The sequence below is a fragment of the Macrotis lagotis genome, chromosome X, assembly GCF_037893015.1.
Source record: "Macrotis lagotis isolate mMagLag1 chromosome X, bilby.v1.9.chrom.fasta, whole genome shotgun sequence".
Lineage (NCBI taxonomy): Eukaryota > Metazoa > Chordata > Mammalia > Peramelemorphia > Peramelidae > Macrotis > Macrotis lagotis.
The window spans coordinates 620,953,985-620,980,601 of NC_133666.1; the positions used below are offsets into that span (position 1 = coordinate 620,953,985).

A 26,617-nucleotide genomic window follows, 5' to 3' on the forward strand; every position below is an offset into this window, starting at 1 on the left:
CCTACTTCATGGCTGCGATGGCTAAGGCTCTGTGCTGATGTGGAGTCTTTTGATTTGCTGAGAAGTCAGAACTGATGACTCAGACATAAAACAAGAACTCTGTTCACAATCAAAAAGATTGACACAGCCTTTTTTTTTTTTAACCCTTTTGGGGATGAAGCAAGGTGGGGAGAAAGACAGTGGCTACCCTGTCTCCCATTGACTTCAATGGGTTTGCAAATATATCATACCTGTTTCTTTTGTGTTTAGTCTTTTATGATCTAAGATACATGAATCTTTTTTCAAAAATTTTTTTCCAAAGAAGCAATGGGAATAAGTGACTTGTCCAGGGTTATACAACTAGTAAGTGACTCAAGCTGGATTTGAACTCAGGACTTTCTGACTTCAAGGGCCAGTGTGCTATCCACTATGCAACCCAACTGCTCCTATATAAGTCTTTTTTAAAAAATTTTTTTTATTTAAGACAAAGGGGTTGAGTGAAGGTCACACAGACAATTATTAAGTATCTGAGTCTGGATTTGAACTCAGGACTTTCTGACTTCAAGGGCTAATGTGCCATCCACTGTGCAACTCAAGTCCTCCTACATGTCTTTTAAAAAAAAATTTTTTTAGGGTTTTTTTTGCAAGGCAGATGGGATTAAGTGGCTGCCCAAGGCCACACAGCTAGGTAATTATTAAGTGTCTGAGACCGGATTTGAACCCAGGTACTCCTGACTCCAGGGCCAGTGCTCTATCCACTGTGCCACCTAGCTGCCCCTACATAAATCTTTAAAGGGGAGAGTACCTAGGTGGCTAAAGAGAGCAGGAAAACTCAAAACCATCATAGGTCTGGCTTTTCTCAAGTAGAAGAGCTAGTAGTACCAAGCAACTTAGTCCACCAGGGAAGGGAAGCATATCAACCCAGTGACCTGCTTAACTTTCTCCCACAGTGGAGTGACCTTTCAACCAGTTGAGCAAGAGAGGGACTTATCATTTGGAGTTACTTTGCCCTCACTACTTGATGGTGACTCTTCAAAGAGAGAAAAGGACTCGGGAATTGAAAGTTTTCCCTTGACCCCCATATGTTCTCTGTATTGATTCCTCTCTCTGTGCTTTAAGTTTGATCCCACTTTCCCCAAGGACTATCTATAGACAGGGGGAAAAGTGTATCTTTATTTTCAGGAATGTATTGTCATTTTTGTCCTTATATCTTTTCAATAAATTCTTGTTTGTAAAAGCTAACTGATGTTAAATGGTTGATTTACTGGGAGGCATATTATATGAGGGCTGATGAACAATAATAATAAAAATTCCAGCTCCTCAAGGTTAACCCTTGAAAGCTGAGGGGAACAATAATATCATTTCCTCTGGTAACCTGACCTGTCCTTGTTGGTAGGAGTTGGGAATAAAGTATAACTGATCACAGATTTTTCTCCTTCACAAAATCTCACCAATCTGTTTTCCCTCTGAAGAAGAAACGCTCCAAGGATGAGACCTCTTTTGTAGAAAAACCCATATATTAGAAGCTAGAGATGGAAAGGGTTATATGAAAGCAGGAGCTAGGGGCCTGTCTTGAATGAGCCCCCCCACTTCTCAGTTTTCATCATGGACATGAACTTCAAGCTTGGGGAGAAGCTGTGTGGATTCTAGCTCATCCTACAGTTTTCCCCAAGAAGGGCCCTTGGATGACATTTGTCCTGAGCTTCTTGCCTCTATGAATCCAGGATAGGCTTATGCTATGTGATTTGGTACTTCTTTAAAATCCCTCAATGAGATTCCTTCTGTCTACCCACTCCATCTCCACCCCACCTCCTACCTCCATAGCCAGCACAGGCCAAAGCTTGTTTCTGCTTTCCTGGCATCATCTCTATATGGCACTTCATCAGGAGTAGGACTGAAATGTGAGAAGGAAAGCCAAATTATAAAACCCTAGAGTCGGAAAAGACCTCAAAAGACTTTGAATGTGAGATGAAAAGGAATCATTCCCTACAGGATACCCAACAAGAAGACATCCAATTTCTGTTTGAAGACTTCAAATAAAGGAAAATTCACCATTTTTTTTAATTAAAAAAATATTTGTATTGTTAGTTTATATTTTTTATATCTTACTTATTTCTGATTATTTCCCTCCTTCCATTCATTGAACTATCCTTGAAACAAAAACTAAAAAATAAAAAGGGGGGGGCAGCTAGGTGACACGGTGGATAGATAGAGCACTGGTCCTGGATTCAGGAGAACCTGAGTTTAAATGTGGCCTTAGACATTTGAGGCCTTGGGCAAGTCACTTAACCTGAATTCCCTCAACAAACAAATAAAGAAACAAAAAAGTAAAGAGAAAATACTATTGTTATATGGGATAGCTTTCTGAGAAGGGGAAGGATATAGGGGGAAACTATGTTGCTGTAAAAGACAAAAGATATCAATAAAAACTTATTTTGAAAAAATTAAGAAGGAAAAAAAACAGTTCAGAAAATCAACCCACACATAAAATGTATCTGAAAGTATGACCAATGAAAAAGACATTTTCATTTCTTCCCTAGGACCAACTTCTGTCATTTTAATTATATACAATGTTCTTTTTGTTTTCACCATTGCTATTGTTTATATTATTTTCCTGGTTTTACTTATTCCACTTGACTTCTAGCTATATAAACATTCCCATGCTTCTCTGAATTAAGATTTGTTTCTTACAGCATAGTAATACTCTATTGTATTCTTGCAGTGACTTTTTTTTTTGCCATTTCACACTGGTTGGACCCCCATCCTTATTTCCAACCCATCCAAGTTAAAAACTTGTCCAAATCAGAAAGGTTCAACACTCTTCTACCTGCTTACATCAAGCTTAAATCTGCATTTTTGTAACTTTAGCTTGTTGCTCCTAGTTCTGTCCTCTGGAATCAAAATTTGAACACATCTCAGCCCTCTTCAATGGCACAGCTCTTTCCAACTACCTAAACACAGCTATTATGCCCCTTCCAAGGTTTTTCCTATCTCCAGGATAATTTTTCCTAGTTCCTTGACCTGTCTTCATTTGGCACGATCTCTGGTTATTTTATCATAGACATCCTATTTTAGAGAATCTAAAAACTGGAAATGTCCTGCTTAAAATGTGATGCTTGGAATCAAACACAATCTTGACATGATCTGGCCAAGGCAGATTGTTCAAGAACCACCATCTACCTAGATCTAGACAATCTCTCTTAATGTATTCTAAAATGGAGGATCTTAGTTGTTTTTATTTTGTTTTGTTTTTAACTCTCCTATCATACTGTTTATTGTTTCATAGCTGTATTTGTACAGGTGGTTGAAACTTATACCTTTATGACCTGAGTTTCAGACCAAGCCTAGGACATTTTGCATGACGTGACTACAAATTGTAGGAGGGAATGCTGAAGAAAGTTTACTTTTTTATTTGAGTAATGAACTGGGGTGGGAGATTGAGAGAGACACTCTTCTTTCTTCCAGAGAGGACACTGATGAGACCAAACTCTCTCTTGGGGCCTCACTCCAGATATTGGGAGAATGATAGATAAGACTCTGGAAATTTCAGAAGTTCCTCATTATATCCCTGATTTCCAGTTGCCTCTGAGTGATATTAGGACCACTCTCTTCATTGTCATCTCATCCTGCTCATTCACAGTGCCTGGCAATAAATAAATGTTTATTTGTAGAACTCCTTTAAGGATTTAGAATAAAGGTTACTTTCCTTGATTGTTCTCAAGAGGAAGGTTAACAGTTTATTCTTGGCCAGCTTAGCTTTCATCCACCAAAAGCAAAAGACAACTTCAAATAATTACCAAACGCATTCATCCAAGCCAACAGTAAACAAAAATTAAGGAAGTTATACAGATTTGAGTAGATAAACAAGAGTAAGAGTAAATAAATTCTTTGACTTAAGAGTGAGATAAAATCTTAGTTCATTGAAGGAGAAAATGACCTGGAAAAGTTTGCTCTTAACAGTCTCTGAGTTTATAAGGAATGAGAAAAAAGGAACATATTAGGGGTCTAGCCTTCCCCACATAACTGTGGTCTTAGGGGCTTCCACTAACCTTTCAGAAGTTCCTTTCTCCCTCACCCCATCTTTTCTTTCTCCTTCTCCAATGTCTTTCCAATAAATGCAATGATGAGAGCTTAGCCTCTTTTAGCCATTCAGGAGTCATGCGTCCCTTGCCCAGGGTCACAAGGATTTGAATCCAGATTTATTGAGTCCAGGCCCAGTGCTCTATCCATTGCACTACCTACCAGGCCCACCATAGATAACATCTTACCTGTTCTTTCTCCAAATCCTTTGAAATTTGTTCTCCTAGTCTAGAGAGCATGTTAGATTATATCTGACTTTCTCTTCTTCTTCCACAACTTCAAAGATGGAGTGGTCATTTTTTTAAATAACATTTTACTTTTTTCCAATTATACATAAAGATAATTTTTAACATTCATTTTTTTGTTTATAGACTAATTGTTTTTTTATTTATGGACTAATTAGGTTTTTTGTTTATGGACTAATTGTTTTTTTTGTTTGTTTATGAACTAATTGGGTTTTTTTGCTTATGGTAACATTCATTTTTTGAAAGAATTTGAGTCCAAATTTTTCTCCATCCCTCTCTGCCTTCTTCCCTTCCCAAGACAGCAAGCAATCTAATATAGGTTATACATATGTAATCATCATAAAAGAAGAAACAGAACAAAAGGAGAAAAATCATGAAAAAAAGTGAAAAATAATATGTTTCAATATGCATTCAGATTCTATCAGTTCTTTCTTAAGGATGGGGATATCATTTTCTCTCAAGAATTCTTTGGAATTGGGGGAAGCTAGGTGGTAAAGTGAATAGAACACCAGCCCTAGAGTCAGGAAGGCTGGAGTTCAAATTCAACCTCAGATACTTAATAATCACCTAGCTATGTGACCTTGGGCAAGTCACTTAACCTCATTGCCTTGCAAAAAGAAAACAAAAAAAAAGAAGAATCTTTTGAAATTGTCTTGGATCATTGAATTATGAGAAGACCTAAGTCAATCATGGTTGATCAACACACATTTTTACTACTACTGAGAACAATGTTCTGGTTCTGCTCACTTCACTCAACATCAGTTCATATAAATCTTTCCAGATTTTTCTAAAATTTGCCTGCTCATTATTTATTATAGCACAATAATATTCCATTACATTCATATATCACAGTTTGCCCAGCCATACCTCAGTTGATAAACATCTCCTCAATTTCCAATTCTTTGCCACCACAAAAAGTTGCTATACATATTTTTATACATGTGAGTCCTTTCTCCTTTCTTATGATCTCTTTGGGATATAGACCTAAGAGTGGTATTATTAGAACAAAGGGTATACACAATTTGATTGCCCTTTGGTCATTTACCCACAAGATTCTTATCATTTCTACTTCAGCAATCAGATCCTCTTTGGGCAAACAAAACAAAAAAACCCCAGCAAATTGTAAAAGGAGTAACTGGTTTTTGACCCATTATCACTCTAGTGTATTATAAGAGAATTTTTTTGGGGGAAGATTTTATATGGATATACCAGAACTAAATGATTATTGGCTTTTGCTATAGTGATAATCAACCACCATATAATTCAGCCAAGAACTATCAGTACTAGCTTGGCCAGATAGGGGCTGGCTGTAGTTTGAACTCAGGAAAATGAACCTCCCTCTGATAAGAGAACTTTACCTCTAGGGTAAGGTTGAATTGAATAAATAAATCAAATCAATTTACTCAATTTAAGGGACTAAAACAGGGAGAACACAGAATTGTTCTCTAGGTATGAAGAAAGCCTAAGCTCCTTGAATAAATCAGAATCTATTTGGGTAAGGAACTTGGTCATTCCATGAGTAGCTTGTGTGAATGCTTTTTTGAAAGTCAAGAAAGAGGAAGGACTGGACTGAAAAAGAGTTAGCAGCACAGGCGCAACTGACTTGGAGAAAACTAGACTGAACTGTGTTTGAAGAGGGAGAGAAATGAGAAAGGCTATTGCCCTTATGGGCATCTTTTCTTGAAAAAGCCTGGGACTGCAAAGAGCAATAAAATAAACCACAACTAGGTCTGTATCTCAAAATGATCATAAGAAAGTGTAAAAAAAACCTTCATGTACAAAAATATTTATAGCAGCTTTTTTTTCTGTAGTGGTAAAGAATTGGAAATTGAGGGGAGACCCATCAATTGGGGAATGGCTGAAGAAATTGTGGTATATGAATGTGATGGAACACTATTATTCTATAAGAAAGCATGAGGGATCAGACTTCAAAAAAGCCTGAAAAGACTTGTATGAACTGATGCTAGGTGAAGTGAGAACCGGAAGAACATTGTACACATTAACAGCAACATTGTATAATGTATAATTGTATAATGATCAGCAATGATGGACTTGCTCATCTCTGCAAAAATTAAAGACAATTCTATAGGACTTGTGACAGAAAACATCTGCAACTAGAGAAGGAACCATACTGAAGGCAGACCAAAAGTTATTGCTTTCAATTCAATAAATTGCTTTCAATTTATACAATTTATTTTGTTTTATAATTTTTCCCTCATGACTTTTTTCCTTTTTTGTTCTGATTCTTCTTTTTACAACACGATAAATATGGAAATATGTTTATCATAATTATACATTTATAACCTATATTAGATTGCTTTCTGTCAGGGAGAGGGGGAAGGGAAGAGAGGAAGGGAGAAAGTGTGAAACTCAAAACCTTACAAAAAAATGACTGTAGTTGGTAAAAAAAAAATTATTAATAATTAAATAAAACAAATTCTGAGTCTGATTCCCTCAGCTTTATTCCCCCTCCTCAAGAACTGAGGGAAGTTCCAAGAAAAACCTTAATATTTCTTCAATTTTTCCTTTCAAGAACTATTTATTAAGAATGGCTACATTCTGAGATCACAATCCCTAAGAAATCAAATATACTCAGATGCTTCTTTACCCAATTGTTTCTGGTAATATGAATTTTGTTTCAACCTCAAAGAGGCAAAGAATTAGCAAGAGATAAATATAAATGTAAATTAAGGCAGAGAGCTAAACTGTTGCCTAAATGTTCAGAATTGTCCTCCCTGGGACCTCAGAGCAATTGTGATAAAATTCCTAACTTTTTGTTTAATATAAACCTAAAGAAGGGAATCATGGACCTGAGAGACTCAGGTTTAAAATGAGCTAATTATTGTAAGTATTTCATAGAACTTAGTGCTGATCTATAGAAGACAATCAATAAAGGGTCTCAATTTTTTTCTCCCTTTTCTCTGTTCAGGATAGAGCAGCATGCTACAGAGGAAGCCTTTGTTCCAGATTCTTTATTTTCAACTATTTTACAGGATGTAAGTGGGAAGTTGTACATGCAAACAATCTCTTCCCCCTCAGGGGATGGCAGTTGACTGCCTTGGGGCAGAAGAACATGGGTGTTAAATGTGCTGGCTCACAACTTTCTATATACAGGTTAGTGATTAGAAACCTGATAGGAGAGTTTCCCAGATATGGAATTATCAGAGGCAAGGACAATGATAGACCTCTTACAGATACAGAGATGTGCTTGCCTATGTGATGCAAGAAGGAAATGTGGACAATATTCTTGAACTTCAACCTCCTGGATGAAGTAGGAAGGATTTTGATTTCTTAGGGATTGTGATCTCAGAATGTAGCCATTCTTTGATCAGAGAAGGAAAATTTATCAGGGTAATGCTGGCCTTGGGTTTTGCCTTGTGAGTAATTCCAAGGTTCAAAGTTAAAAGGCTTGACTTCCTTAAATAAAAAAAAAAGGTGAGCCCCTGAGAGTTATCTCTTGGAGAAGGAAAAGGCTTACTCATTTGCCCCTGCAGCTAGAGGAATAGCAAAGGTTAAAGCTACAAAATGGGAGCAGACCAGAATTTTCTCATCTCTCCTTTCTCCCCCAGAAACACACTCCCATCTATTACAATGAGTCATTTGGAAAATGTAGTTCTAGTGCATAGGTACTTACTGTCTTGGCAGTTCCAAGTTTGCCTTTTAGAGAGAATAAAAACCAGAAGGGTTATTGTGAATCTTCAAGAGGCCAGGTAAGACTCCAGGGAAAGCTAAGGATTCACCAGAATGGTTGGCAACTCTGAGCTCAGTTCTCTCCAAATGGAACTGTTGTGAATTCTTTATGAGTCTATGACCTACTTTCCAGGAACCCCTTAGATCCTGGGCTCACATAGAATATCTTCAATCTATGAGCTACCTCAGAAGGATCAATTTTTCTTTGTCTCATTATGAAATCGATATAAAAAAATTCCAAATAGGACTAATGCCTAGGTTCCCCAAATATGGTTTAAAAAGTCCCCCAATTCCTAGATAATCATTCAATGTAATAATATAGTTGTAAGATATGTAAGGTACATATAAGGTACATAAAAGGATGCCTTTGTTTCACTCCACAGAAAGCTCTCACATGAGACTATAAACATTTAAAAAAAACACATGAGTCACACAAAAAGATTCATAGCAGATATAGAAAACACATCAAGTTTTCAAAAGCTTATAAAGTCCTTCCAAAAGGCAATCATATTTTAGACTTGTTAAATGATCAGCTCTAATTCCTATCAGACCCATACTAACTTGATCACTTGTAATAAGGTCCAAGTCCCTTCGTTCTTGCAGTGATAAATATATTCACTGCTCTCTTTTTGTAATTATGAGCCTGTCTGCTTCCAACATGTGCTTCTACAAGAAATCGACAATTACCACCAGTTAAACTCAGAGGCAAACTTACAGAACTCCCATGTAGTCTTGTCCTAATAGATATGCCCTAACATATATATGCATATATATACACATATGTTTAGTATGTGTTCAGGGAAGACTAGTTATCTCTGTGGTGAGAGCTGACAAGCCTGTTCCAAGGCTGCTTTCCACCTACTCTCACCTGGGGCTCCAAGAAGCTGTATCATGTACAGCAGCCCCTGTCTTCTGTTTCATCAGATGAGCTAAACCAGGTTGAGGGTAACTGAGGGGTCTCAAACCTTTTAGTGCAATTTATCCCAGCCATGTGAGGATTTCCCCTGGTGGAATGAGATGAGAACAATTTGTTCCAACAGACAAGAAGGTGGCTGAAGCAAGTGTTATAGAGCACTTAGAATTTGGTTAGACATCGAAGATGCCAAGGTCATCCACTGCATCTCAAGCCTAGCCAAGACAACTGGGAATGATTCTGTGAAGACTCTGGAAGTGAGAGTGATGATGACATTGAACCCCTGTGCCTCACTTAAATCCAATTTGGTGATGATGATGATGTTTGTCCTTCATTCTTTTTTTAATTTTTATTAAAGATCTTATTTATTTTTGAGTTTTACAATTTTTCCCCTAATCTTACTTCCCTTCTCCCAACCCCCCACAGAAGGCAATTTGTCAGTCTTTACATTGTTTCCATGTTATAAATTGATCCAAATTGAATGTGATGAGAGAGAAATCATATCCTTAAGAAAGAAACAAAGTATAAGAGATAACAAGATCAGACAATAAGATATCAGTTTATTTTCTAAATTAAAGGAAATAGTCCTTGGACTGTTTTCAAACTCCACAATTCTTTCTCTGGATACAGATGGTATTCTCCATTGCAGACAGCCCCAAATTGTCCCTGATTGTTCACTGATGGAACGAGCATGTCCATCAAGGTTGATCATCGTCCCTATATTGCTGTTAGGGTAAACAGTGTTTTTCTGGTTCTGCTCATCTCACTCAGTTCATGCAAATCCCTACAGGCTTCCCTGAATTCCCATCCCTCCTGGTTTCTAATAGAACAATAGTGTTCCATGTTTGTCCTTCATTCTTGAAGAAGACCATGTCATCAGGGAGATAATACCATGACATGAGTTGGATTTGAGTGAACCTCACTTTCTCCTCTGGAGTCATCTAGTGACCAGATATGAATCAGGAGCATTGGAGATGACCCTCGATACAAGGCAATCAGGATTAAGGGACTTGCCCAAGGTCACACAGCTAGTAAGTATCTGAGGCCAGATTTGAATTCAAGTCCTGACTTGGCTCTTCCTTTTGCAACAACTAACTGCCCTTATTCACTCATCTCATTTTAACCTTTTTTACCTATCTTAAAATCCTGTGATGACAGGCAAGTGACAAAGAAGCAGGTACAGAAACTCTGAGAACCATAGTCACAAACTGCACACAGAGGACTTAGGACAAAGGATTATCTCACAGGAAGCAGCAGTAGGATTTGGCAGCATCCCAGGTATCTGAGCTGCCTTTTAAGGATGATACTGTTTACCTCCTAGTGTGATAAAGGGGCTAGAAAAGATTCCCTAAAAGTTGTCTGCTTTATCAACCTCCCAGATTGCCATAGCAGGTGGGGTTCCCACCCTGAGAACAAAACAGAAAAAAATTATAAAAATTTCCATTCACCATTGGTACATAGAATGAGCACATATTCATAGACAACATAAAATCTAGTAGATCTGAAAGACAAAGAACTCTTGTTGCAAGAAAACTCACCAAGCATCTCAACCAAATAAATAGCAGCCCTGATGAAACAAGGCTGGCAAATGAAGGCCAGGTTACTGAAGTTGGAACTGGACATATGTTTTTCTGGAGTGGCCACAGTGAAGGGGGTATTGTGAAGCTGACATAGGCTTTACAATCAAAACTAATCTAGGGGTGGCTAGGTGGCACAGTGGATAAAGCACTGGCCCTGGAGTCAGGAGTACCTGGGTTCAAATCCGGTCTCAGACACTTAATAATTACCTAGCTGTGTGGCCTTGGGCAAGCCACTTAACCCCGTTTGCCTTGTAAAAACCTAAAAAAAAACCTAATCTAGTCAATAAGCTTGTATGTTTACCAAAAGGAGTTATCGACAGGTTCATGGCAATGTAGGAAACGCCAGGATAACACCATGCCACCATCATCAGTTCCTATGCTCCCACCATGACTAACTGATGCAGTAGAAGAAAAATTTTACAAATACCTGGAGAACCTTATCATCAATATGCCAAAAGAGGAATAAACTTATAATTCTGGGTGACTTTAATTCTAGAGTAGGCATAGACAGGCAGAGAATCCTTGGGAAGAATGGAGTTGGAAATGGCAACAGCAATGGTTATCTACTGAAGACTTGGGCATCTCATGACCTTCTCTTCAACAACACTGTCTTTCATTTATCTAAACAAAATAAATTTCACGGATGCACCCTGGCAGCAAAAACATTGGCATCTAAAATACTTTATGGTTTTAAGAAGAGATAGACAGGAGGTGAGAGTCATGAAGGCAATATGTGGCAGAGCATTAGACTGATCATCGATTTATCATATCTTCTCCAAGCTAAGTTTTCATATTCAACAAAAGTGATAGCAAAAAACAAACCAAAAACCAACTATCAGAAGAATTAGTGCCAAGAGATTAGAGTGCTTCCATCTAACTTGAAAGGAAAGTTGCACCAAAGTGCAGCTGGCAACAGTGGAGCAGAAAAGGAGTGGGCATCTTTCAGAGATTTGGTATATGTCACTGCCTTTGATTATCTTGATCAGAACACTCATAGACATCAAGACTGGTTTGATGAAAATGATGGGGAAATACAGAAGCTACTAAATGAAAAAACAAGGATGCCACAGAGTTTACCAGCAGGATAATTCATCCATCATTCTAAGAAGGCAGCATTTAATTCCATCACAAGTAAAGTATAAGCAAGGCTTAGGGAGATGCAGGATTCTTGACTCAGTAAGAAGGCAGACAAAATTCAGTTTTTATGCTGAAAGGAATAACCCAAAATGCTTTAATGATGCCCTGAACGCTATTCAGAGACCAAAATCCTATGGTGCATCTCAACTTGTCAATGCTAATGGAGCCACATTGATTAGTGAGAAGGATATGATCCTAGAGAGCTAGACTGGACATTTCCATAATGTTCTTAACAGACCATCATCAATCAATGCAGAAGTCATTGACTTTTTACTTCAGTTTAAAGTCAATCTTGCCCTAGTTGAAGTTCCAACTGAAAAAGAGATTTTGAATGTGGCAAAAAAACCTGGTGAGATTTACAAGGTGGGGGTTCATTGCTCATACAGAAGCTGACTGAAATTTTCTGGGTTTATGTGACAAGAGGAGGTTATCCCCCAGGAGTTCAAGGAGGCCTTTATTGTCCATTTTTATAAAGGAAAAGGGAATAGATTGTCCTGTGACAATCACAGGTGTGTTTCTCTTTTAGTCATTGCTGGCAAGATTCTTTCCAGAGTCCTCCTCATTAGGCTGATCCTTCATTTGGAAGATGATCATCTACCTGAAAGCCAGTGTAACTTCAGAAAGGGTCAAGATATGGTTGATATGGTATTTGTTGCCCAATAACTCTAGGAGAAGTGCCAGGGGCAGAACAAAAATCTGTAAACAATATTTATAGAACTAAGACATTTGATACGAGCAGTTAGGAGTATTTATGGAAAATTATGTCAAAATTTGGTTGCCCAGAGAAGTTCATCAGCATAGTACAACAATTCCACAATAGCATACTTACCTGGTCCTGGATAATGGACAATGCTCTCATGCTTTCCCAGGCTCCAATGGAGTGAAACAAGGCTGTGTCTTTGCTCCTATGCTTTTTAGCATGATATTTACAGTCATGTTATCAAACACCTTACTGAGGGTGAACATGGCATCAAGGTCAGCTCCCACACTCATCATTTCTTCAACTTGAAAAGGCCACAAGCTAAGATTAAAGTGGAGGGAGTGTTGGTATATCATTTTTGTTTGCAGATGATTAGACACTCAATGCAATCTCTGAAGCTGGGTTGCAATAAATTATGGATCAATTTTTTCCTTTTAGCTTTTGCTAATTTTGGCCAAACATTTAACACAAAGAAAGCATAGGTATTCCATCAACCAGCACCACACCATCCATATGTAGAACCATCAATTACAGCAAATGGAAAAGTTTTAATTCCTGTGGATAAGTTCATTTACTTTGGCAATATACTTTCCAGAGACATATACATTAATAATTAATTTGATTCATTCATTGCCAGAACTAACTTAATGTTTGGGAGACTGAGGGGAAAGTAAAGGAAAGAAGAGGTATTAGACTGACTACCAAACTGAAAGTCTGCAGAGCCATTGTGCTGACCTCATTGTTGTATACCCATGAAACCTGGAAAGTATATGTCCCCAAGCCAGGAACTGAATCTGTTCCATTTGAATTTACTTTTTTTTTTTTGCAAGGCAAATGGGGTTACATGGCTTGCCCAAGGCCATACAGCTAGGTAATTATTAAGTGTCTGAGGCCGGATTTGAACCCAGGTACTCCTGACTCCAGGGCTGGTGCTTTATCCACTATGCCACCTAGCCGCCCCTCATTTGAATTTTCTTAAGAAGATTCTGAGGATTACCTGGCAGGATAAGATAACAGTCAGTGAGGTCCCTTCTGAAACTAAACTGCCAAGTATTCAAATTCTAAGATAGAGAGCATAACTCTGATTGGACACTTTGTTCAAATGCCAAATATACATTTGCCAAAAAAAAATATTTTATGAAGAACTCATAAAGGGCAAGTGCTCATATGGTTGTCAGGAAAAATGATACAAGGATACTCTCAAGATTTGTCACATTGGCCAATCCAATAGATTTGGAGCACTTTTTCATATGATGATAGATAATTTTAATTTCTTCATCTGAAAACTGCAAGTTAATATCCTTTAACCATTTATCAGTTGGAGCATGACTTGTATTTTTACAAATGTGATGTTATCTAATTTTTAGAAATGAATCCTTTATCAGAAACACTAGCTATAAAAATCGTTTCCCATCTTTCTGCATTCCTTCTAATCTTGGTTGCAGTGACTTTATTTGTGTGAAACCTTTTTAATTTAATGTAGCCAAAATTATCCATTTTGCAATTTCTTATGCTCTCTATCTCTTCTTCGGTCATAAACTTCTCTCCATTCCATAGATCTGATAGACTATTCCTTGTTCTTCTAACTGGCTTATATTACCCTTTCTGTCTAAATTCTGTACCTATTTCAAACTTATCTTGGTATAGGGTATGAGATGTTGGTCTGTACCTAATTTTTGCCATTTTATTTTAAAGTTTTTCCAGCAGTGAGTTCTTATCCCAGAAACTTTGGGTTTATCAAACAATAGATTACTATAGTCATCCACTACTATTAATTTTGTACTGAATCTATTCCACTGATCCATTTCTTTATTTCTTAGCCAGTGCCAGACAGCTTTGCTGGCTGTCATTTTATAATATAGTTTTAGATCTGCTAAGGCTAGGTCACCTTCCTTTGCATTTTTCTTCATTAGTTTGATAATTTCTTGAAAGATAATGTCTCCAGTGCCATACCAATCAAACTACCAAAAATTATTTAACAGAGCTAGTAGTATTGTAACAAAATTAATCGGAGGAACAAAAGGCCAAGAATAACAAGGGAATTAATGAAGTAAGTCCTCTATTTTACTGAAAAATGAATAGTCAGTAAAATAGAGGACTTATTCTTTTTTTTATTGAGTACTTCCTTTTTCTTTTTTTAAAACATTTAAACATTTTATTTGTTTTCCAATTTATATAATAGTAATATGTACCCACCATTTTTTGCAAGGCTCTGAATTCCACAATTTCCCCCCTTCCTCCCTTCCCTCCCCCGCCCCCCACAGAAGGCTGTCTGACAGTCTCTACATAGTTCCATGCCATACATTGATGTAAATTGAATGTTATAAGAGTAAACATAAGAATAAGCATATCCCCCCCCCATGAAGATGAGAAACCTCAAGGAGGGAAGGAGGGAGGGAGGGAGGGAGAGGGAGAGGGAGAGGGAGAGGGAGAGGGAGAGGGAGAGAGGGAGAGAGAGAGAGAGAGAGAGAGAGAGAGAGAGAGAGAGAGAGAGAGAGAGAGAGAGAGAGAGAGAGAGAGAGAGAGAGAGAGAGAGAGAGAGAGAGAGAGAGAGAGAGAGAGAGAGAGAGAATTGTACTTTGGTCTGTGTTCAGATTCCAATAGTTCTGTCTCTGGGGTGAGTTGCTTTCTTTATCATAAGTCCACCAGAGAAGTTGCTTCAATATTTTTCCCACAGTTGCTATTATTATCTGTACCTCTACTCTATTCCTCCCCACTTTCATTTATTCTATTCTCTCTCTCCTTTCATCCTGGCCCTGTCCAAAAGTATGCTGAATCTTAGTACCCTCTCCCTTGATCTTCCCTCACTTATTCTCCCTAATCCTATCTTTTTCCTCCCATCCTTCTCCAGGGCAAGACAGATTTCCTCACCCTATTAAGTGTATATGTCATTTCCTCCCTGAGTCATTTCCAGTGAGAATGAAGGTTGACTCATTCCCCCTTGCCTTTCCCCCACCCTCCACTCCATTGAAAAAGCTTTTTCTTGATTCTTATGTGAAATCTCTCAGCTTCTTCATTTCCTTTTCTTCCCAGTACTTTCCCCCATCACCCATTGACTCCATCCCTTTACCACATCATATCATATTCTGCTCCTTCCTATGTCTTGTCTATATATGCTCTAACAGCTCTTATCAATGAGAAAGTTCATATGAGTTATCAATATCTTCTTCCCATGTAGGAATATGAACAGTTCAACATCATCAAGTTCCTCATAGTTAGTCCCTCTCTTCCACTCCCTCTATGGTTCACCAGAGTCCTGTACTTGGCGATTAAATTTTCTGTTCAGCTCTGGTCATCTCAATAGGAAAGTTTGAAAGTTCCCTGTTTCATTGAAAATCCATCTTTTCCCCTGAAAGAGGATGTTCAGTTTTTTTGGATTATTGATTTTTGGTTGTAAACCAAAATTTTTTGCCTTCTGGAATGTCATATTCCAATCCCTATGAGCCCTTAATGTAGATGCTGCCAGATCCTGTGTAATCCTGACTGCAGCTTTGGTAGTTGAACTGTTTGTTTCTGGCATCTTTTAGAATTTTCTCTTTGATTTGGGAGTTTTGGAATTTGGCTGTTATTTTCCTGGAAGATTTCTTTTGTGATCTCTTTCAGGGGGTGACCGGTGAATTCTCTTGATTTCTATTTTACCCTTAGCTTCTAGGATCTCAGGGCAATTTTGTTGTATTATATTTTTTTTGTTTTTGCAAGGCAAATGGGGTTAAGTGGCTTGCCCAAGGCCATACAGCTAGGTAATTATTAAGTGTTTGAGACTAGATTTGAACCCAGGTACTCCTGACTCCAAGGCCGGTGCTTTATCCACTACGTCACCTAGCCGCCCCTTGTTGTATTATTTCTTGAAAAATAAAATCTAGACTCTTCTCCTGGTCATGGCTTTCAGATAGATCAATAATTTTTAAATTATTTCTTCTAGATCTGTTTTCAAGGTCAGTTGTTTTTCCAATGAGATATTTCACATTTACTTCTAATTTTGGGCTTTTTTTGGAAGTTTTATTTCTTCCTGATTTCTTGCAAAGTTATCAGTTTCCTTTAGTTCCATTTTGCATTTGAAGGAATTATTTTCTTCAGAGAGCTTTTTTATCTCCTTTTCCAGCTGGCCAATTCTGCTTTTTAAGGCATTCTTCTAATCATTTGCCTTTTGTTTTGCTTTTTCCATTAGGCTTAACCTGGTTTTTAACATATTATTTTCTTCAATATTTTTTTGTATATCTTTCAACAAGTTTTTGATTTGGTTTTCATGATTTTCTGCATTGTTCTCATTTCTCCTCCCAATTTTTCCTCTACCTCCCTTATTTGCTTTTCAAAGTCTTTTTTGAGCTCATCCATAGTCTGAGCCCATTTTCTATTTCTCTTGGAGATGGGACTAAAGTAATTCTCTATGGTCAGATTCTTCTTTTTCTATTGTTTACTCATTTCCTCAATCCAAGACTAATTTACAGCACTTCCAAGGCTTTGGAGTTTTTTTGGGGGGGACACCCCACTGGGACTTTTATTCCTCCAAGGTCTTATGCTCTCTAGCCTGTGCTTTGATATGTAGATGACCACAGTACTACCCTCTGCCCTGGGGCTATATGGAGAGATTCAGCTTGGTTATTTAGTATAGAAGCCGAAACTGCAATATCTGAGTGTAGGCAAACAGCAGAGTCCTACCCCAGGGAGAGCAGAGAAATCTCTGCGGACTGCCCTTACTGTCTCTGGGGGTGCAGGCTGCTTTCTCCTGATTCTCACTGCAGATTCTGTGGCCAGTGCTCCCTTACTCCACACTCATTCTGGTGGAGCAGAGTTCTCTTACTGCCCCTTCAAGTTGTTGTGGGTGAACTTTGGGCTGCACTGGGCTGGGCCAAGGCTTTTTTCCCAACCCCTGGGTACTGGGTGAAACACACCTTTCCCACAGAACTTCTAAGTTATCTTGGATTGGGAAAATGTATCACTCAGTCTTTCTGTGGGCTCTGTGCCTCTAAATTTTGGCTAGAGCCATCCTTTGTTTTTGGGGGGTTTGGGGAGTCAGAGTTCCCGGGAAATGCTGCCTTCATGCTGCCCTCTTGGCTCCACCCCCAAGACTTATTATTCTTGATGAAAAAACGAGAGCTGAATAAAAAGTTTACTTTCAAGTACAAGACTCAAGAGAAGCCTAAAAGGATAAACAGAAAAGAGAAATCATGAGGGACTTATTGATATTTGTCCTATGTTCTTGAAGAAGACCATGACATCAGGGAGATGATGCCATGACAAGCACATGAACTGAATCTGAGTGAGTGGATGCTGTGCTAAGTCACTAGTCTCACTTTTTCCTCCAGAGCCAACTGAGTCCAGTGGCTAGATATGAATCAGGATGACTGGAGATGGCCCTGGATGAGAGGCAATCAGGGTTAAGTGACTTGCCCAAAGTCACACAGCTAGTGTCAAGTGTCTCAGACTGGATTCAAACTTCTTTCCTCCTGACTTCAAGGCCAATGCCCCCTACTGCAACACCTAAATGCCCTAAAGGACTTAATAAGTTAAAATTGTAACTCATAAGAACTTTCTTATTATTGGGGCAATTGGAAGGAGTATATATAGACAGAGTACACAGGTGTGAATTGAATATGAAAAAAATAAAATTAAGGTCTAATAAAAGAATATACTGAAAGAAAGGGAAAGGTAGAATGGGTAAATTATCTAACATTAAAGAGTCAAGAAAAGTTTTTACAGTAGGAAGATGGGGAGTGTTAGGGAGTGTGTGAACCTTAATCTCCTTTGAATTGGTTCAAAGAAGAAATACATAAACATTCAAGTGGGAATAGAAATGGCTCTTACCCTACAGGAAAGTAGGAGGAGAATGGGATTAAGAGAAAGGAAGGGTGATAGTTAGGAGGGCAGTTTAGGGGAGGGGTAGTCTGAAGCAAAACACTTTTGAGGAGAGACAGGGTAAAAGGAGAGAGAGAATAGAATAAATGGAGGAGAGGGGGAAATAGGAACAAGAGAAATATGTAACTGGGAAAAACTTCTGAAGCAAATTTCTTTGATAAGGATGTCATATCAAAAATATAGAAAACTGAGTCAAATTTATAAAAATAAGCCTTTCCTCAATTAATAAATTATCAAAAGATATGAACAGTTTTCAGATGAACTATTCAAAGCTATATATAGCTATATTTTAAAAAGTTCTAAATCTCTATTGATTAGAAAAGATGCAAATTAAAAAAATTCTGAGGTATAACCTCATACCTATTAGATTGGCTAGTAGGACTGAAAAGTAAAAGTGACAAATACTGGGGAGAGATGAGAAAAAGTGAGAAATTAATGCATTGTTGGTGGAGTTGTGAACTGATTCAACCATTCTTTAGAACAATTTGGAATTATATTCAAAGGGTTATGAAACCATGTTTACCCTCTGACCCAGAAATACCACTACTAGTTCTATATCATAAAAGAGATCAAAAAATGCAAAGGAAAGGGACTTATAAGTACAAAAATATTTGTAGCCACTCTTTTCTTGTGGTTTTAGAATTAGAAATAGAGAGGATACCCATCAATAAAATAATGGTTGAACAAATTGTGGTATGTGATTATGATGTGATATATGATATGATATACTGGTGTGCTATAAGAAATGATGAACAGGATGCTTTCAGGAAAAACTGGAAAGACTTACATGAGCTGATGCAAAGTGAAATATATTATTTACCTTAGTAAAAGCAATATTGAAAGTTGGTCAGCTGTGAAACACTTAACTATTCTTGGTAATACAATTATCCAGGACAATTCTGAAAGATTTATGATGAAAAATGCTATTCATTTCCAGACAATGAACTGATAATGTCTAAATAAATATCGATTTTTTACTTTATTTTTCTTAAGGACAATTTTTTGACTATTTTTTCACAAGACTAATATGGAAATGTTTTGTATAATTATACATGTATAACATCAAATTGCTCACCTTTTCAATGAAGGGGTTGGGACGGAGGGAGAGAATTTGGAAGTTAAAGTTTTAAAAATTGAATGTTGAAATTGTTTTTACATGTGACTGAGGAAAAATTAAAAAACTAAATAAATTTTTAAAAATAAAGGCGGAAAAAAAAGATTAATGCCTTTCCCAATCTCTGACCTATCTAATAGGAGTGTCCTCTTTTCAGTCCAGAAATTATTAAGAAATTGCTTCTGGGAAGAAATTCCTAGGGGAGAGGTCAAGTAAGAAAATAAAGTTGTTTGCATAATTTTAGCAGAAAATGAACTAAAATGTTGCTTTCAAATCTTTATTTTAAAATATTGTAACTTTTTCATTATTCAAAATTCCTGTAAATTATCTTAAGATATAGAGATATCTGAGAGCAGTGGAAGGACTATGCCAGTCTCTCCCTAAGTTAAAAAATGCTTGAATTTAGTATGAAAATGTTAATTTAATTTTAAAATGTTTTTACAATCTTGTGCCTAAAATGCAGAATATGGTATTAATTTTTGTTTTTATTGGATATATATATATATTTTTTTAAGATTTTTCAAGTCATTGGGGTTCAGTAGCTTGCCTAAGGCCACACGGCTAGGTAATTACTAAGTGTCTGAGGTTGGATTTGAGTCAGGTATTCCTGACTCCAAGGCCAGTGTTCTATTCACTGTGCCACTTAGCTGCCCTTCTTGGATATATTTTTAAAAACATCTTATGGATGTTATTTTTTCCCAAGTCCATGTCTACTTTCTATCCCCCCATCTACCCTAAAAGTAAAAGCCTGTTTTGTAATAAATACTTGATAGACAAGTGAAACAAAGAAATTGGCCATGACTAAAAATGCGTATCTGATTCAGTACTTATAGTTTATCACTTCTTCCTCAGTCAACAAACTTAATAAATGTTGCATTTGTAATACCGTAACTCAGGACCAGCCCATAGTAAGCAGAAAGAGAATCCCTGTCTTGAAGGCTTATAGCAGAATTGTTCAATTCTTTGCTTCTATTTCTCTACCAAGGAGAATGACCATTATACTGGATAGGTCCATGGGGTGAAAACAATACAAAAAAGGAAGCTGAAAAGGGAGGGGGAAGGAATGAGTTCTACTGTGATGGAGTGATATTACAGGATGAGATAGCAGCTAAAGCATCCTGGCAAAGTCTGAATGGTTTGAAGCAGAATCAGAAGAGGAAAGGTGAGTGCAAAGAACCAGAGAGGCTTTTCAAAAGTCATGGGGGTGGCTAGGTGTTACAGTGGATAGAGCACCAGCCCTGGAGTCAGGAGTACCTGAGTTCAAATCCAGCTTCATACACTTAATAATTACCTAGCCGTGTGGCCTTGGGCAAGCCACTTAACCCTATTGCCTTGCCAAAAAACCCCTCCAAAAAAACAAGTCATGGAATAATCTAATTTCCTATGTTGAAAGGGTTACTAAATTGATGAGAGGCTGTGTAATACAGTGGATATGTTCTTGAGGCTAGAAAAACCTGGTTTCAAATGTTGCCTCTGATACATATTGACTGGGTAACCCTAAGTAAATCACTTAACTTCTCTGGATTGGAGACAATTCTCTAAAACAACATTTCAAATTGCACTTCTTCAGTTTTGCCTGACTCTTTGTGACCCCATGGGTTTTCTTGGCAAAGAGAAGATCTAGCTCATTTTACAGATGAGGAAACAGGCAAACAGGGTTAAGAGACTTGCCCAGGGCCACACAGTAAGTATCTGAGGCTCTATGTTATCAAACAACTAGATTAGTGAAATGTCTACACACACACACACACACACACACACACACACACACACACACACACACACACAAACATTTGCATAGAAATATGTGTATAGTCAAAATACTTTGAGATACCCTGTTTTCCAGAGCTCCCTCTCCCCCACCAATGATTCTTAATTTCACTTTATCTCTGTCTCTGTTCTCTCTCCTTCCATTCTCTCCCTCTCTTCTCTGCCTCTTTGTCTCTTTCTATGTCTCTGTGACTCTGTCTCTCCCCCACCAATGATTTCTTTTTTTTTAATTTAAGGCAGTAGGGTTAAGTGACTTGCCCAAGGTCACATAGCTAGGCAATTATTAAGTGTCTGAGGTCTGATTTGAACTCAAGTACCCCTGATTTCAGGGCCAGTGTATTCTATCCACTGCACTACCTAGCTGCCCCCTCAATGATTTAATTGTCAAATGTAATTGTCTTCTTGTCTTAAGTTTGGCATAACAATAATCCTTTGTGTTCTGCAATGATGTGTTACCCTCTGGCAAAGTACATCACTTGGATCCACACCAAGTGTTTATTAAGAAATTTAGTTTCCGTCATTTTTCCAGAGTTATCCATCACATTTTCACAATCCCTGTTCCTTGTCACTGACAGGTACTGAATTCCTGTTCCCGTCACAGAACTCTGGTTCTGTGGGTAGCCTTGACAGGAGTTGAGATAATAACTTCCTACAGGATCCAAGAATACCTGTATTGTCGCAAGAAATGCTAACCATGAGAACTATCAAAAAAATCTAAGAATGATTGTCTTGTGGACTAACCCTTTTTATGTGCCCAGCTTTAGCAGCATCAAGTTCCTTCTTAGGAAGGGATACTTCCACGAGCAAGTATCACATTCTATACTCTGAAATTAATTAAACCTGTTTATGTCCAGTCTCTCTTCTCTCTAGCTTGCTCTTTTTCGGCACCAGTAACCCCCAGATTAGAGGTAGGTTTTGTGTTCACAACACCCCCCCACACACATACACACACTGATGGTACTGCCTCCCCCTAGCTTCTCAGTCAAGGAACTTGACTGATACTTAACTGAAGAAATTGAGACTCTCTGTAGAGAATGTCTTTTTTCCCCTTCCTTCTTTTGACATCTTGCCAACTAAGTCCTTTCCTCTAGTTTCTGATGATGAGGTGGACATGATATTTGCAAAGGTCAGTCTTTCTACATGCATCCTTGATCCCAAGGCCTCCTTTCTGGCCTAGCAGATTTACCTCACCATCATCTCCATTCTCTAATTTCTTCCCATCTGCTGGTTCCTTCCCTGCTACTTATAAATATATCCAAGTTTCTTCTACTTTACCAAAAAACTCTCACTAGATACTAATGATAGTAGTTAAAACATTTATATTGCATTATAGTTGCCAAAGACATGATACGATCATGCATGCCAGCTATCATGTCTCTCTTCTCTCCTCAGATAAATTCCTTGAAAAAGTTGTGTATACTATACTTCAAACCTCAGACATTTCCTCTTATCTAATTTTCTTCTAAATCTTTTACAGAATGAAAACATCCCTCCTCTTCCCTTCCCACCCTTCTCTTTTTTCAGTCTCCCTCTCTTCTCTGTCTTTGTTTCTGTCACTGTCTCTCTTCTCTCTTTCATTTTCTCCCTCTCTTTTCTCTGAGTCTCTGTCTTCCACTTTATCTCTCTCCCTCTCTTCTGTCTCTCTGTTTGTGAATCTCACTTTATTTCTGTCTGTCTCTCTCCCTCTAATCTCTTTCTTTCTCTGTCTCTCTACTTCTCTCCTCTGCCTGTCTTTTTCTGTGTCTCTGTCTCTCCCTCTCCCTCACCAGTTTCTTTTTTTGCTATATATGTATGCATATTAATATACAAATAAATATACACATATAAGAGCTGCATTCAATTATTTTTTAACTGATGGAGTACATGATCAAGTTAGGACACCACTAGATTCTTTAATTCTATATATTTCCTTTACAAGGAATTCTTCCCTTCAGTTTCAATGAACCTTAAAAACCTAGGACTTAAACACAGCTACACTAAATTTATCTCTTTAAAACTTCTATAAACATAGGGCAGCTAGATTGCATAGTGGATAGAGCACAGACCCTAGAGTCAGGAGTACCTCAGTTCAAAATCAGCCTGAGACATTTAATAATTACCTGTGTGGCCTTGGGCAAGCCACTTAACCCCATTGCCTTGCAAAAACCTAAAAGAAAAAAATTACTATAAACTGATTCATCCTTCACTCATGATATGTATTACATGTATTGCACGCAATATAACCTAGATTACATCATTTCTACTTCTTGTTCAATTTGCACACCAAAATTCAGACTACTTCTGGATTTCACAACAGGGAAATCACTCTACTTTTAGAACACATTGAAGAATCATCATTTCTCTTCATAGGGTTTGCTCAGTTTTCCAGGAAAAATCAATTTTGGGATATAGGCTTATTCCCTTTGATTTTCAGCATATCACATTCTACTGTGTTTTTTCAATTTTTATATTCATTGAATGGTCTTACACAATGTGAATGGATTTTTTTTTTTTTGTTACGTGAAATACTTCCTTATAGTGACATGCAAAAATTCTCCTTAACAATGTAGCTATGAAACTTGGTGACTATATTTCTTAAGGAGTCAACTTGAGAGTTTTTCTTTGTTAGTATCTTGGAATTCTATAAATTTTCACTCTGCTCTCTGTTTCCTATACTTCTAGATATTTTTCTAGACTATATTATTCCATATACCTGAATATGGTATTCATACCATTGACTTTTTTTCTTTTTAAACTAATAATTCTCAGATTATCTTGCTGATTTCAGTCCTTTAGTTCTGTAGCTTTGGTTTGGAGAAAACTGAAATTTCTCAATATTGTTTTTTAAAAACAACTTGGCTTTGTTATTTGTTTTTGATCTGTGTATTTTTTTCATTCTGAGTCACCCTGCTCCTCAGAAGTTTTCCACTTCATCTCCACTCTCCAACTAATCAATTCTCATGTTCCTATTGACTTTTTCCATAGGTAACTTATTTCCAATTTTATCAATAGTAAAACTTTCTTTAATTTCTTATTATAATTCTAAAATTCTAGCCAAGTTTTCTTTATATCTCTTATTATAATTATAATTTTGTAAAGTCATATGGTATGTCTATTACCTTTTCTAGAGTCATAGTTGTTATTATAGTCATGTTCTTTCCTTCTGGAGAAGAGGAATCAACCCTGCCACTTATTCTGTATAACCTTACTTAATATTACTAGGTCTTAGTTTCTTTCTCTGTAAAAATAGAATGTTTAGTATATTGGCCTAAGAGTTCAAAACCCAAGACTCTTATCATTTTCTTTTTCTTGAGTGCGATAGTCCCTCTTAAGAGTTAATATTCCTAGTGAAGTTCTCTCAGGATTAAAAAATCATTAAAACAATGACTATTACTCTTAGACTATTCTTGGAAGAAAGAGGGGGAAGAGACCTTGCATTCCAAGCCAGGCACCCTCCTGATTCTGTTGGTGGGGGGAAAGAATGGACTATTTCCAGAGAGACCTTCCATTTTTTAGTTAGTCACCTATTTGATGACAAAAGTATCTTAACTGGGAGAATAGTAGACTGTTCCCATGAGAAAAAAACCTTGCATTCCAATGAAGCTCATAAGACTCCTCTTGTTTGATGATAAGTAAACTGTTACTTCAATAAGATAGTTATAATCCTGAAGGTTATTCTCACCATCTGGATGGTGAGGTAAAATTTTATGAAAACCTTTCATTCTTTTCTTTGTTGCTGGGGTATATTTTCACAAGTAGAATGTAACTCTGAAGACTAACCAATGAGTCAACAGAGAGGGATGATAAGGAGGAAGAGGAGGGGATGGCATTAGGCCATATAATCTTTCTTGATTGTCAATTTGGGACAGCTCCTTGATCTTCACTACCTTTTGTGAGACTTGGAGTGTGCCCTTTTCTGGAGAAAAGCCAAAATAAACTTTCTTTTTTTGTTCAGAGCAGTCTCTATATTTTTTTAAAGTGGATTTTTATTCCACACAGTTTGGTTCCCTGACCTGGAATTAGCCCCCTCCTTAAGACTCTCTTGGACACACACACACACACACACACACAAGCAGGTGCCATGCTGGAAATTTTCAGCAGCTTGACTGTCAATTCAGGACAGCTCCTTGATTTTCACTACCTTTGTGAGACTTGGAGCATGCCCTTTTCTCCAGAAAAGCCAAAATAAACTTACTTATTTTGCTCAGAGGAATCTATATTTTTTTAAGTGGATTTTTATCCTACACATTCTCATCTTTACTTCATTGCATTTGGATGTGGGGTATTGTTTTTGGCTTCCTTATTTCATTGTGCTATTAATTCTCCTTGAAAAATTTTTTCCTTTGTGCTTGTTTTGTTCTTTTCTTCCACTCTTTCTCCTTATTCTATTTTATTTTTCTCATTTATCACGATTTTAAGGTGTTTAGAGGAGCTGGGATGAGTAATGAACACTCCCCCCTCTTCCTGAAACCCCTGAAAGAAGAATTTCAGCAAGTTCTTGAGCAATGAAGTGCATTCTAAGGACCTGAGGAAAAGTAGCAAGGCAGTTGAGACCAGACTCAGTTTTTCTGGAATGTACAGTTCATGAAGGGAAATAATAAAAACTATAGCTGGAGGGGCAATACAGCACAGGCCCTGGAGTCAGGAGGATCTGAGTTCAAATGCGACCTGACACTTAATAATGACCTAGCTGTGTGGCCTTGGGCAAGCCACTTAACCCCATTGCCTTGCAAAAAAAACTAAAAAAAAAGCTATAGCTGGAAAGGAAGGCTGGAGCTAAATTGAAAAGGTCTTAAATGGCAGGTTAAGGAGTTAATAATTTGAAAAAAAAAGAAAGAAAACTATTTTATCTTGTAGCCCAAGGGAACTCTAGGTTTTCAAATAGAGTAGAAACATAAAATAGAAGCATGGGAGGGGCTTTAGAGATCATTTATCCAATTCCTTTGATGTATAGTGGTAGGAGTAGCATGGTAATTTTGTAACAGAAAGATTATTTTGTCAACACACAAACTTACCTCTTCTGGGAGACTTTTCAATTGGAGACAAGGTGTATTTTAGGGGCGAGGGGATACATAGTAGAAGAGAATGACTTAACTCATCGGATAATTTGCTGTTACGTCTTTGCGACCATCCTGCTCTCCAATATTCTGGGGACCGTAATGATCGGTGGAAGAGCACCCGGACTCAGGAGGTAAGAGTCAGCTCTGCCCCACGTGCTTGGGCCGCCTGCAGACTACAATTCCCAGGGCGCACCTGGGCCCCGCCGCCGCGCCTGCGCCCTAGCCTTTTTTCCGCCCGCGTCTCTCGAGGCTCCCCCCCGCCCTTCGCACGCTCACGTGCCTCGCCCCACCTCCGCGGGCGCTACGAATCCTCGCGGGCGGCGCGCGCCTGCGCCTTGGCTCCCCGGCCGGCGGGCGCGGCTGCGGCGGCGGTCGGCAGGGGGCAGCGGTTGGCGGTTGGCGGCGGCGGGCTGAGGGGCCGGGCCGGAGGCGGGGCCGGGCCGGGCCGGGCCGGGCCGGGCCGTGCGGGGCCGGGGCCGCGGGGGCGGCAGTGGCTCGGGCTGAAGCCGCCGAG

The 26,617-nt window shown here is 38.1% G+C and overlaps 1 long non-coding RNA gene across 1 annotated transcript; it reads right to left on the reverse strand.

Moving 5' to 3' along the window:
- Nucleotides 1-2,123: 2,123 nt before the first annotated feature.
- Nucleotides 2,124-26,392, reverse strand: LOC141500137 (uncharacterized). The gene is made up of 3 exons (XR_012471843.1): nt 26,059-26,392; nt 12,454-12,645; nt 2,124-3,622 (listed from the first exon to the last, which is right to left on the reverse strand). It is a non-coding gene; the product is annotated as an uncharacterized LOC141500137 (long non-coding RNA).
- Nucleotides 26,393-26,617: the final 225 nt, after the last annotated feature.